A 12,438-nucleotide genomic window follows, 5' to 3' on the forward strand; every position below is an offset into this window, starting at 1 on the left:
TAGAGTTGAGGGAGATGAGAGTAATTAGACTCAACTCTTGCAAGAAGCAAACTTTATCAACCGAAGGAAAGATTCTACCATTTAGAAGCACTGGAGGACAAGAGGTTGACTGTATCCATTAAAGATGCAGTTTTGAGATAAACCTTTCAGAACATGCAGAGTCGCTTGGTCGATTTTGCATTTTATTTGATAAGTATATTGATTGGATGTGGACTTGAAATCTACATTTGACTTGTAAAAGGAGGCTTAATATATTTGTTTTATATAAAACTTAACAAGATTTGAGATAATCGCACCCGGAGGCATTCTTTTTTTAGTGAATTACCGTGCTGTAGGAAGCCTTCTCTTGTTGTAGTGCACATTGCCCACTCATGAACGGTGAGGTGTAAAAGTCTTCTAGTAAGAGAAAATCTAAGCGCAGTCTAGTGGACCCGAACCCTAAATGTAAGAGTGGAAGCCCATGTACTAACCCAAATCCCTTCGTACAATAGAGAGTAACAGGGCACGCTGACTGTAGATCACTGGGCTTTCATCTGTTTCACTCATTCTATTTTTAATTAACATCACAGGTAGCCTTATTGTTTAACCATTGACGGAGGGTCAATATGCTCCAACTTTTTCATTTTTACTATTTCACTATCAGATCCAGGGTTTGAATTCAACTGCTTAGATTTTCTTTTCCTGGAAGCTTCTTACAGATTACTGTCCGATAAATGGACAGTGCCTGTAACACTGTCTGTAAGCCGGCAATGCAACTGAAAAAACAAGTCGTGTAGTAAGAGTATAAGGTTATATGCCCTTTCGTAACCTCCCTTTATGTCATCGAACTTAAAATCTCAATTATTTACAGTTAACTTCTTGGAGGATGATTACAGATTAATTGGAAAATGAGAGATGAAATGGAAACCATTAGGTTCATTTTTCTAGACTATTCTAAACAATCAATTGTGAGAAAGGTATAAACAAGTAACGTGTTTCTGGTTCCTGAAGGATGAACATGATTCAATCCAATTCATATTAGGCGTCGATCTTCCTTGATCTTGTTGCAGCCATTATCGTTTCCACGGCTCCAGCTTATGGCTCCAGCGAAGTTGAGTAACTAGTAATGAGTTTTTATTAGGCGTTTTCAAGTAAGCTCATAGTTCGCCGAATTATGTTATTGAAGATGTACTAAGTGCATTGTAAAGAAGGTTTTAATTTAGATTCTCTGGTTTAAATATATTTTCGTTTAACCAAACTAGTGGCCCGATAAATTCCAAAGAAAGATCATGTTGTCAAAGATGTAATTTTTTTTAATTTTGCTTAGATATGAACTCGATAAGCAGTAGGACTGTGAGTTAAATGTGGCTAATAGAGACTCGCTGTACAGATGCAAATACTACAGCATTGAGAGCAACAGTTGGAGCCTTTTGCTCAGCTTTTCCGGGCTATTGATTACCTGCCACTGGGTTCAGAAGATGTAGCAGACATAAAAATGTTAATTAAAGCGAGATTAATTAAGATATTTAACATGTTCTTGTAGATTACATCTGGCTACCCTAATTCGTAAGTTATTCAATTTTAATAAACAAATTTTTGCTGAATAATATAAAAGGGGTAAAATTTGGATGCAGAATGAAGAAAAAATGTTCAATACCAGTTCTGTATCAATGAAAAGGAAACCAGGTAAAAAAGTCACGGTTATTCAGAAGAAAAAAAGTCATAGAATTAAAGAAGAGGACAATCTCAGTCATAGACTTGTTTCTCACTTGCGACTAACACACAGCGTACTATCTCACGATATTTTTATTTAATTAACTCGTCCTTTTTTAATTTCGCTTATTTTTTAATTAAGGCCTCAGCTTAAACCTAAAATATCACAAAATTACATTTCTGTCACTGCCATTCAGTATCCTTTCAGCCAGGAATGCAACTAAAGGAATGTCCGACAAAATCTACCAACCGGAGTAACAAATTTCCAAAAGAATTTTTGAGATTTCCTCAGAAATCATTTTCATTATTTTCTTGAAAAATGTCTACGCTCATTGCATATTAGAAAATCCATAACTTTCCAAGAAAATCTTTTTAAGACAGATCTTGGAAATAAGTAGCGATTAGCTTCCATTAAAGCGTCCTCAATATCTGTAGAATATAATTAAGGGATTAACTATAAGTGAAATACCAAATTTTGGGACATAAATGGCCAGTTTTACTATTAAAAATGTGGTTTCTTGCAATTTTTCAGTAAAAATTATAAATTTTAAAAAGTTTCATCGCATAAATAGTGGAACTAGGAAAATTGTGTGACTAAATGATTTCACGCACATGGGCAAAAATCCAAAAATTTTATTTTTTTGATTACTTTTTTACCAGACACAATACATGAATTGATTGTTTTTATTAGCTAAAATTGTGACTTCTTTATTCTCCTACTTTTTGCACCAGTCACTTTTTTAAGAGCTAAGAATTCTAGCTTCTAGTTATAAGATGAGTTATCATCTTATAGGATTAGTTGTAATTCTATTAACTACAGATGTAATATCACTTCATCTTGTTTTGTAATAATATTGTATCAGGATTATTAGTTCTGAACACGCGGACCAAAAATGCATTAAGATGATTAATAAATTAACAAACGGTACCAGAAATAGATCACTTTTACAGAGATGAGTTGTGCAGATCAAGAAGTACCCTTCTTCTAGGTTTGAAACAGTTTATATTGGAATCTTAATTTCGGCATTCCATTGCTCCTGATCAGAGTACATTAAATCTCAAAAATATTTTGTAGCCTAGACACAATTGTCACAGATTATTGGATGACACTTCAGGAATTTTATGATTAGTAGCTCTTGACTTCTCCACACTTTTGGAACTTATGTTTCTCTTTTTCACTCTTTATTTTTTCGATGAATGCAATAAGAAGTGAAGTAGCGTCCTATCTACAGTCACCAAGAAGTTATAGAAAGAAGAAACAAGAGAGTTAGAACCAAAGGACCCTCAGAGGATCCTTCGTGTTTTAGTCGTCCAATCAAGGTACCGTTAACACTAGAGGTAGAAGCTGATACCCCCGGGGGGAAAGATGTAAAAATATAAAACATTGTTGGCAAGACAGTAAAATTTAATTCATATTTTCATGTAAAGAAAACGAATCAGAGGGAATATCTTGTGTTGTGTTCATGAAAACAGTTGTGATATTCCTGTGGGAAAATAAAGACCACGACAATTTGCAAAAGTTATGCTTTTTATTTTCAGAAATTAATGCCCCTGGCACTCGGCTATAAACATGACAGTTTTGCTGATTTTTTTGTTACTTATATTTTTTTTTTTGCGCTTTTCAGTAGAAATTCAAAAAATAAAATAAAAGTAATGATAAAAAAGCAGTTCTATGTCAGCAATACTGTAAAAATTACTTTTCTAGAATAATTCAAATAAAAGGGGAAAGTATTTACTATTGTTTTTATAAGCAAAGTTTCTTGAATATTTAAGAATAAAGTTTTCGGTTTCCACCGAATTTATTTAAAGAAGATTAAGAAAAAGAAGAAGAAAACCTTAGCGATCATGTAGCACTTCAGGCGATAGATTTTGATGCAAAATTTCAAGTTGGATAAAATCTCAAAATTGCAACTTTAAGCTTTCTGCAATTTTTAGTTTTTTAGATTATTTGTTTATTCACGTACAAATACTATATTAGATTAGATTAGATTGTACGAGACGGGCGATTCCACCAAAAAAAAAGGGGGAAGGAACACAGGCAATCCTGATGCCCATTGTTCCCCGCCCACCCCTCATTTCATGAGAGATACCGGGGTTTAAAAACAAATCCGGCTAAAAATTACCAGATGCTAATATAATAACCTAACAAAGTAGCAACAGGACACTAGGGAGCTTGATGACTCAATCGCCCAGTGTACTGAATAAACCTAGAAAGTTCTTTAAGATTACCAGATGCTACAATCTCCGGTAGGGAGACATTTGACCTTCCGAAGACGAGGAATCTAGTTTTAGAATAAACTGGGCACACCTCAACAAAGTGCCTCACAGTTTCATCGGACTCACCACAGCCAGCACAATTTGGCGACTGGATTAGGCCACATTTAAAAAGATGATATGCTAAATTCGCATGTCCACTCAACACCTGAACCAACTGGCGGATCCGGGACCTGCTAAAACCAACCATATCCGTTCTTGACAGGCCAAGGATTTCCTTAGCCTGGCGGCAGTCAGTTCGGGTTCTCCACCGTTTCCGATGTTCTTTCAAAATCCACTGTTCCACCTCTGTTCTACAACGTCGATAGGATACAGGGATAATGGGCTGAGGAGTCATTGTTATTAACGCAGCTCCTTCCTTTGCTGTTTCATCAGCAAGTTCGTTACCCGGAATCCCAGAATGACCAGGGGACCAAGCAACCGAAACAGTATTCAAAGCTCCTAACAAATTGAGAGCAGCATGACAAGAATTGACCGAAATTTGGTTCCTACTAGGAGAGGCCAGAGCTTTAATTGCAGCCTGGCTATCCGTGAAGAACCTAACATCAGTGTCGGCAAATCCCTTCCAGCGGAGTAAAGTAGCCGCCATCTCAATGGCAGCCAACTCCGCCTGAAAAACAGATGCATAATTACCAAGATCAAGGCAGGTGCGTTCCCATAGGAACCCAAACTGGGGTCCCCAGATGCAGAGACCAGCACCTGCCCTATCCATCAATGAACCATCCGTAAAAACAGAATACTATATAATTTGTAAGGAAATGTTATTTTCTATTGAAGAATTTTTTCGTAAAAACTTTAAATTTTGAAGTTATCTCACTACTGGCCTTACTGGATAATATTATAATAATAATAATAAAGAGCCTATATTTAAATTTTTCAAAATTACATATTTGTTTATTTAATTATATTGTGATAGACAAATACTCGTGGTCCAAGAACCGTCTGAGGGTTATCTCTACTTATCTTCACCCTTTTACTTGATTAGACATTACAGCGAACAATGAAACAAAATCAACAAAACAAAACAAAACTACAAAGAAAAATCAAAAGAAACGAAATTAAAATTAATAAGGCAAAATAGTCTCATTACAGACAGAAGCAGAAAAATGAAATACATTAAACAAAATCTTCTTAACTAAGTACAATGAACGAAACTATATAATAAATCATAAGTATTTAAGGACACTTAATAGTGTGGCCTTACAGGATAAAAAAGAAGGAAGAATCTGTTTCAAGAAACTTCAAAATTTGGTAACCAATGTAGTAAGACTGTCATTGTTATCAGGAATATGATAGATCATGCCGTGTTTACACGTTCTACAGACATTACATCAAGGTTGGCAATAAAGTTGCAAGAGCAATAATCCACTGGCCAAAAATATTATTTTAACTAAATTAAAATAGCCTCATATTACGATCAGGCTTAAAATTTTAAAAACTAACTAAGGCTGGACAGAATGAAATTCGAAAACTGCAGCGGTAAATTAAATCTTTGTTGGAATCAGAGCTCAAATTTGACTGTACAGTACACCACACAAATTTGTTGACGCCGAAAAATTGTGGACATCAACCAGCTAAAGTGTCGTCAGCCTCCTGAATTGCAGTTTTATTACTAGTTAGATTAATATCTATTAACTTTTTTGTTTATGTTTACTAGTAGGTTTGGATATGTAAAATAGGTTAGGGATAGGTCGGCTTCTGAAGGCGTCCACTAAAACTACGCCACTGGTCGTAGAAGTCAAAAAATGGTTGAAAATATCATTAGATTAGAAATAAAATGGCTGGCAAAAATGATTTTTTTTGCCTTCAATCAAAAAGATAAACTTTGGTTGGCTGAAGTAAATCTTACTGAAAAATAAGATTTTAATTTTGTCACGAGGTTTTACATTTATCAACAGGAGTACTAGAGATTCTACATAATTTACATCTAAAATCTACAAAAATACTTTAGAATCACGTTCAGAAACATATATAAATTCTGTATTTAGAAAACGTATTCAACAACAATATGAAATATTATAACTGACTCACCTGTTACCAGATAAAGTGTTAGCTATGCTGCCGTGAAATATTCAAACCAATATATACACCCTGATTGTTGTAGAGTCAATATTTACTCGTAATTAATGCCAATTTTATATTTCATCTGCATAAACAATAAATTTGCAAATCCGTTGCAATTAATTGGCTATTGATGTCAGTTTTTTTTTATTTACAAGTGCAAGTATTCTGAATAAATAAAATATAGGGCAATTAATGTTTATCAGTTTTCCTCCATTAAATTGCCGCCCAGAGCTTTCTTTGAACCATTTCCAGGTTGCATTGTCCATCAACGAACAGCGAGATGAGAGGAAATCTTAGCCTGTATGTGAACTCGAAACCACAGCTAATCTCTTCCCTGAAATTCATTTGTTCTATATATTGCTGAGAACTATTTATGTCTTTGCTCTCATTCTTTGCTTCATCCGACCGCATTTGATTATTAACGAGTATTAATAACGTCCATTCTCTGGAGTTATTCGTATGATTGCACCATTTTGATCCGATTAATACAGATCAGAATCTAAAATAGCCGAAGTGTTACACGCTATGACTTTCATTCAGAAATTTAAATATTTAAATTGCATATAAGTTGTAGTCGAGGTGTGGCTATTAAATAACGAGACTAATGCTGCTATAGAAAAACTATGCATGCGCCAAATCTTAACGACCGACAGCTGTGCAGCGTAAAGCCTTCTCTTTCGATTGCAGCGTCTCACGTGTTTGTAGAGAAATCTGTCTGACCGGAACCGTCGTTTCGTGTAAGAGGTGTTAGTTTCGTTTTGCCGAAAACATGATACTACAAATGTAGTAGAGCAACGAATTGTCGTGAAATTTCACATCAAAACTTGATAAAACCGCTACTGAAACTTATCTTTTATTAAAAGAAGTTTATGGTGATGAATGTTAATCATATGCGCAAGTTTTTGAGTGGTTCAAGCGTTTCCAAAATGGCCGAGAAGACGTCGGAGATGATGACCGCCCGGGTCACTCTTCTACGTCCAAAACGGATGAAAATATCGATTGTAATTAATCAACATTACTACCGTGAGGTGCTTGCTCAACTCCGTGAAAGAGTAAGGTGGAAGAACAAGTCATAGGTTCTCCATCAAGACAACGCACCGTCTCACACTGCATTGTCTATCAAGACGTTTCTATCCAAGTACAACATTCCAATTTTAGGCCATCCGCCTTATTCGCCTGACCTGGCCCCATGTGACTTTTATCTGTTCCCCAAAGTCAAATCTGCATTAAAAGGAACACGATTTCATTCCATTGAAGCTGTGAAAGAAAAAGCGACACGCGTCATGCAGGAGCTCACAGAAAAAGACTTCGAGCACTGTTTCGACCAATGATAAATTCGCATGAAGCGTTGTAGGGTTAGGGGAGAGGTGTATATTGAAAGTGATAATAACTAAATATGTATAAATTTAAAATAAAATGTTTTACAGCAATAGTCTCGTTATTTAATAGCCACACCTCGTATTGTCGCTTTTTTTTTTAATTACTAGATCTAAGATAATAATTAATTGGGTAGTGTTCTGATGATTTATCATTCTAGATTTTGAAGTAGCACTTAAATCGATCCATCGAGTTCGAGCACAGTAGAATGAGAGCCAAGAAAAATATCTGAAGGGTTTTCTGGCCTCAAATCTTCCACATTACCTAGCGTATGTTTAGCCAGTTATTTTCGAATATTCCAGTTATTTTGGAGATAGTGCTGGAGAATGCCATCTAAATTACGAATCTAAAGTAGGCCACTTTCTTGCATTCGCTTCTTTCAAAAAGTACAGCTCTTACCTTCCTAAGGTCTTATAATTTCTTCGTAAAAGCTTTTCTTGCCAGCGGAGAATATGATGAAATGGTGGTTAATAATGTGGTAAAAATCAAATTCAGACAACCAGGCAGTCCTTCTGATCCTTACCCTTACATCTCGAATGAGTCGAAACCCTCTGTAAGGCGGAGAGGATAATAACTGTTAAAGAACATTCTAAAGGTTAGGTATGTGAAAATTGAGAGTCAGAACTATATTAGCTATAGTTAATTTTTAATAATTAGCTACCTTTTATCTTTCAGGTGAATTTGGTTGCGTTAGTGGCTTGAATATTTTCCAATATTTCGCCGTTATTAACATCAATAACGTTATGTTGAGTAAAAGAGGTATTTTTTATAATCATTATTTTAATTTGAGTATCAGTTTGGATGTTGCAGGAAAGATTGCTTGAATAGAATTCAAAATTTAAGTAGCAATTTATACGTAATTTGAAACTTCTCTCCGTGATATCAAAACATATATCAAATTAAATACTAAAATCTCTTAAGTTAATGAATTAAAAATGTAAATTACAATGTCCCATAGCGAAAAATGAATTAATAAAGATTAAAAGTAGTTGAGTAGAACAAATGAACCCTAATTTATTCGGCAGTAAAATGGGCCCCGTTAATGTGGAGATTTCAGTTTAATTTCGGTTTCCCAGCTTGAGTAGAAAGAATTATAATTCACCACAGTTAGCGTTTATTTTTCTCGATTTCTTACTCAGAATCGTTTATACTAAACCTTAATATGAGATATTATTATACAGTTCTAATATGGTTTAAAAGATTTTAAATTCTTCCGGATTGTTTTATTAATATTAATCTTAATAACTCTGGTCCGTATATTTTTTAGTTCCACAATTTTATGTAGACTTGTGGAGAAAATATGATTTTCGATGATAAAAAGATTCCATTTCTGGAGTTCTGCAACCCATCTCTAAAATTCAACATTAAATAAAAGTCGTTAAAGAATAAAAAGAATCAGTAGAGGCATCAGTGGTAGACAAATCTTTCAATATCTGCGCAATTAGTTACATACAATTCAGAACCACTTCGTAGCTCTAAATCTCTAATTCAATTGAAGTTTATTTATATTATTTTTTTGTAACTGGAGAAAAACTGATATTTGTTGATATTAAAAGTTATTGCCTGAAAAGATTATTTAAAACCAAATTATGGGAAAGGATTTTTCTAAGTGGTTGGTGCACTGGACACCTTCATGGAGATACGAGCTCAGTTGTCTGCCTTAAGATATTTTTTCTTCCCATGATCCTTTTGTGGCTCACAGTTCAGCCGGATGTCTGTAACGAGAAAGTATTGTTAGGAGGCATTGCATAGATTATGAACGCTGATCACTTAATATGTTCATGCGCAGCCAATTAAAAGATAAAAAATGTTTTATTTTGTACAGAAGGTACGCAATTTCAAATAATTTTATAGGTCAATGTGTCTATCATCTGTTTAATTTCAGAAATTAACTGTCAATTCAAATTATGGTATTTATAACAACATATCGATTTGATAAACAAATCTAAATATTGTTTCTAAAAGTATTAGAATTCGCATATATTGTTGACCTGATGCCTGCAAGCTAATTCCCTTAATTCTAGAGCCCAGCAGCTCCGGTCGAGTATTTTGAATTCTACGAGGGGTACCCAAAAATAACCGGAATTGCGTTGCCGCGCATGGAGCTTATGTAGTACGCATTTCTGCCGCTAGACGTGTATAGCGCAATTCCTTGCCAGTTCAGTCCTGCCTGTGTTGTCTGCCTGGCTTGTTCTGTTCATCTGCAGTGATTGTTTTTACCAGCGCTGTTTTGTTCTTTTTTCGTTTTTTATGATGGCAAGTTTAAGTGAACAACGTGCAGCTCTGAAATTTTGTTTTCTACTCGGCAAAAATGCTGCTGAAAGTGTTTTAATGTTGAAAACAGCTTACAAAGATGACGCTATGGGAAAACTCAAGTATACGAGTGGTTTACTCGGTTTAAAAATGGCGACATGTCGATTGATGACAAACCTCGTTCTGGACGTCCATCAACTGCCCGAATCGACGAAAATGTTGAAAAAATTTGAGAGCTGGTGTTCACAGACCGTCGACAGACAATTGATCAACTGTCAGAGAGTAGTGGGTTATCTTGGAGCTCGGTTCAGCGAATTTTAACGGAAGATTTGGGGATGAAAAGGGTTGCTGCCAAGTTTGTTCCTCGAGTTCTGACTGACAATCAAAAAGAACATCGAGTTGAAACATGTCGTGCTTTGAAACAACAGCTTGAAACTGATCCAGACTTTCTGTCAAAGGTCATTACTGGTGATGAGTCATGGTGCTATGGTTATGACCCAGAAACAAAGCAACAGTCGAGCCAATGGAAGACGTCATCTTCACCCCGACCAAAAAAATGTCGTCAAGTCAAGTCAAACATCAAAACAATGCTGATTTGCTTTTTTGATGCCAAAGGCGTAGTCCATTCAGAGTTTGTCCCCCCAGGTCAGACCGTCAATCAAACCTTGTATTTGGAAGTTTTGAAAAGATTGCGCAATAGTATTTGCCAAAAAAGACCCGATTTGTGGCAAACAGGAGACTGGTTCTTCCACCTCGACAATGCACCTGCACACACAGCCATCTCTGTTACACAGTTTTTGGCTAAAAATGGCATGGTTCCGCTGCCCCACGCACCTTACTCGCCTGATCTGGCTCCGTGCGACTTTTTCTTATTTCCACGCATGAAAAAGGGCATGAAAGGTCACCGATTTGACAACATTGAAGAGGTCAAGAAAAAAACGAAGAAGGAACTGTCAGTCATTTCTAAAGATGACTACAAAAAATGTTTCGAACAGTGGAAGCACCGGTGGGACAAATGTATTAGTTGTAATGGAGAGTATTTTGAAGGGGATAAGGTTGTTCTGTAAAAAATTTGTAAATAAATAGCTTTTAAAAAATAATTCCGGTTTTTTTTTGGGTACCCCCTATTTAGATAGACTACGAACTTTAGTTTAGCTACATATTATATATTCAAGTTTACACTTCTTTTCCTCACGGGAAGTAGTTTTCATATCCCAATGGCACTTGCAAGACAACCTTCTTGTACTGACTGTAGAAGAAGCCGAACTAATTTCCAAGGACATTTTTGTGGATAACCTTGCATTACATTTTTCTAGTAACAGCAACACAGTACAGAATATTTTTTGGAAAGGTGAAAGAATTTAAGTTTGCCACCATTAAGAAATTCAATTATTTGCCAACAATAAATGGCGGTAAAAATATTTAAGTAGTAACTAAGCGAATTTAGCAATCAGTAGAGCAATTAGTTCAATGACCAATATTTCTCTCCAAAATATAATTGCAAAGGTAATCAAAAAAATATTCGTCAATCATGAGAAGCACAGTGCCCCTAAAGCCTAACTAAACAATTTAAGTAATTTTATTTTGAAAATAAACCAGGTAACCAATATTATCGTGTATTTTATAAATGTGTTCATTTTATTTGGTGGTAAATATCAAGCCGAATGCAAACTAGAATATGGAGGGGGCAAATTATTAATTAATTAGCAAGCAATGCCAAAAATTAATTATCTAATTAAATACGGGTTTGTTACATTTGAATTGTATAAATGCAGATTAAGAACTCGGTTGTTTGTATTTGTCACACAAATGCAAATATACGGGAGTAATTTGATTAATTATTTTCTGTGTGGTTTATTTATATTTAAATTGGACGAAGTTGACATATTATTTTAAGGCGTTCAAATAAAAATGTTCTAAAATTTTTTGTCAGGAAAAAATTTATTTTCAAATAGACTTTTTTAATTTATTGAATTTAAACGGTTTTGACGTGAATACGTCTTTAAATTTGAATCATATGGTGGCAATCCAAAAAATCTAATGATAACAAAATCGGGGGATACAGTTTGGCATTATAGTTTCGAATCTATCGTCTATATCCAAAATTAAATTAGACCACTGGATAGCTAAAGGATCAAAGAATTTATTACGATAAGCGAGGACTGTGACACATCGCGCGCGGTGGAGGGGGAAGCGCCGCCATTTTGAGATCATTTTGCTGCGTATCGAGATTTGCAATTAGTATAACTTTTGACTCGGAGAAGCTACGAAGTTCGTTTAAGTTTTAATCGTCAGCTGTTGTCACAATCTATCGATTGTATATATAAAACATTAGTGTAAAATAGTGACAGTGAATAAAAAAATATTATCAAAAATATATAATGACGGCCTTTACGCGTCGAAAAGCCAAAACCAAATACAGAGATCGTATACGGTTGGAAAGGGCTTCTCAAGAATAATCGAATGGTAAAAGTCGCAAAGCCGGTGGTGTCGCCATATATCGCAACATCAATAGCTTCACTGACTGTAATAGAGTTAACATTGACATTTCGGAAATTTATTTGGTAATGAAAGACGCAATAGCTGGTGATGTCTGTCTAGTAAACGAAAAAGGCCAATGGCATCTTCAAATTCGTACTCGGGTGTTTGTATATCCATCCAGGCACAGCGTTAGCAGAAACTAAACTCTTTATGTTACGATCGTTGTTAAAATATTCCAAAAAATCGCTAAAATTATACCCGATTACGAGCCCTGATCTTACTACACCAATTATGATA

Source organism: Rhodnius prolixus, unplaced genomic scaffold, assembly GCF_049639745.1.
Source record: "Rhodnius prolixus isolate KJV_2025 unplaced genomic scaffold, Rpr scaffold_2, whole genome shotgun sequence".
Taxonomy (NCBI): domain Eukaryota; kingdom Metazoa; phylum Arthropoda; class Insecta; order Hemiptera; family Reduviidae; genus Rhodnius; species Rhodnius prolixus.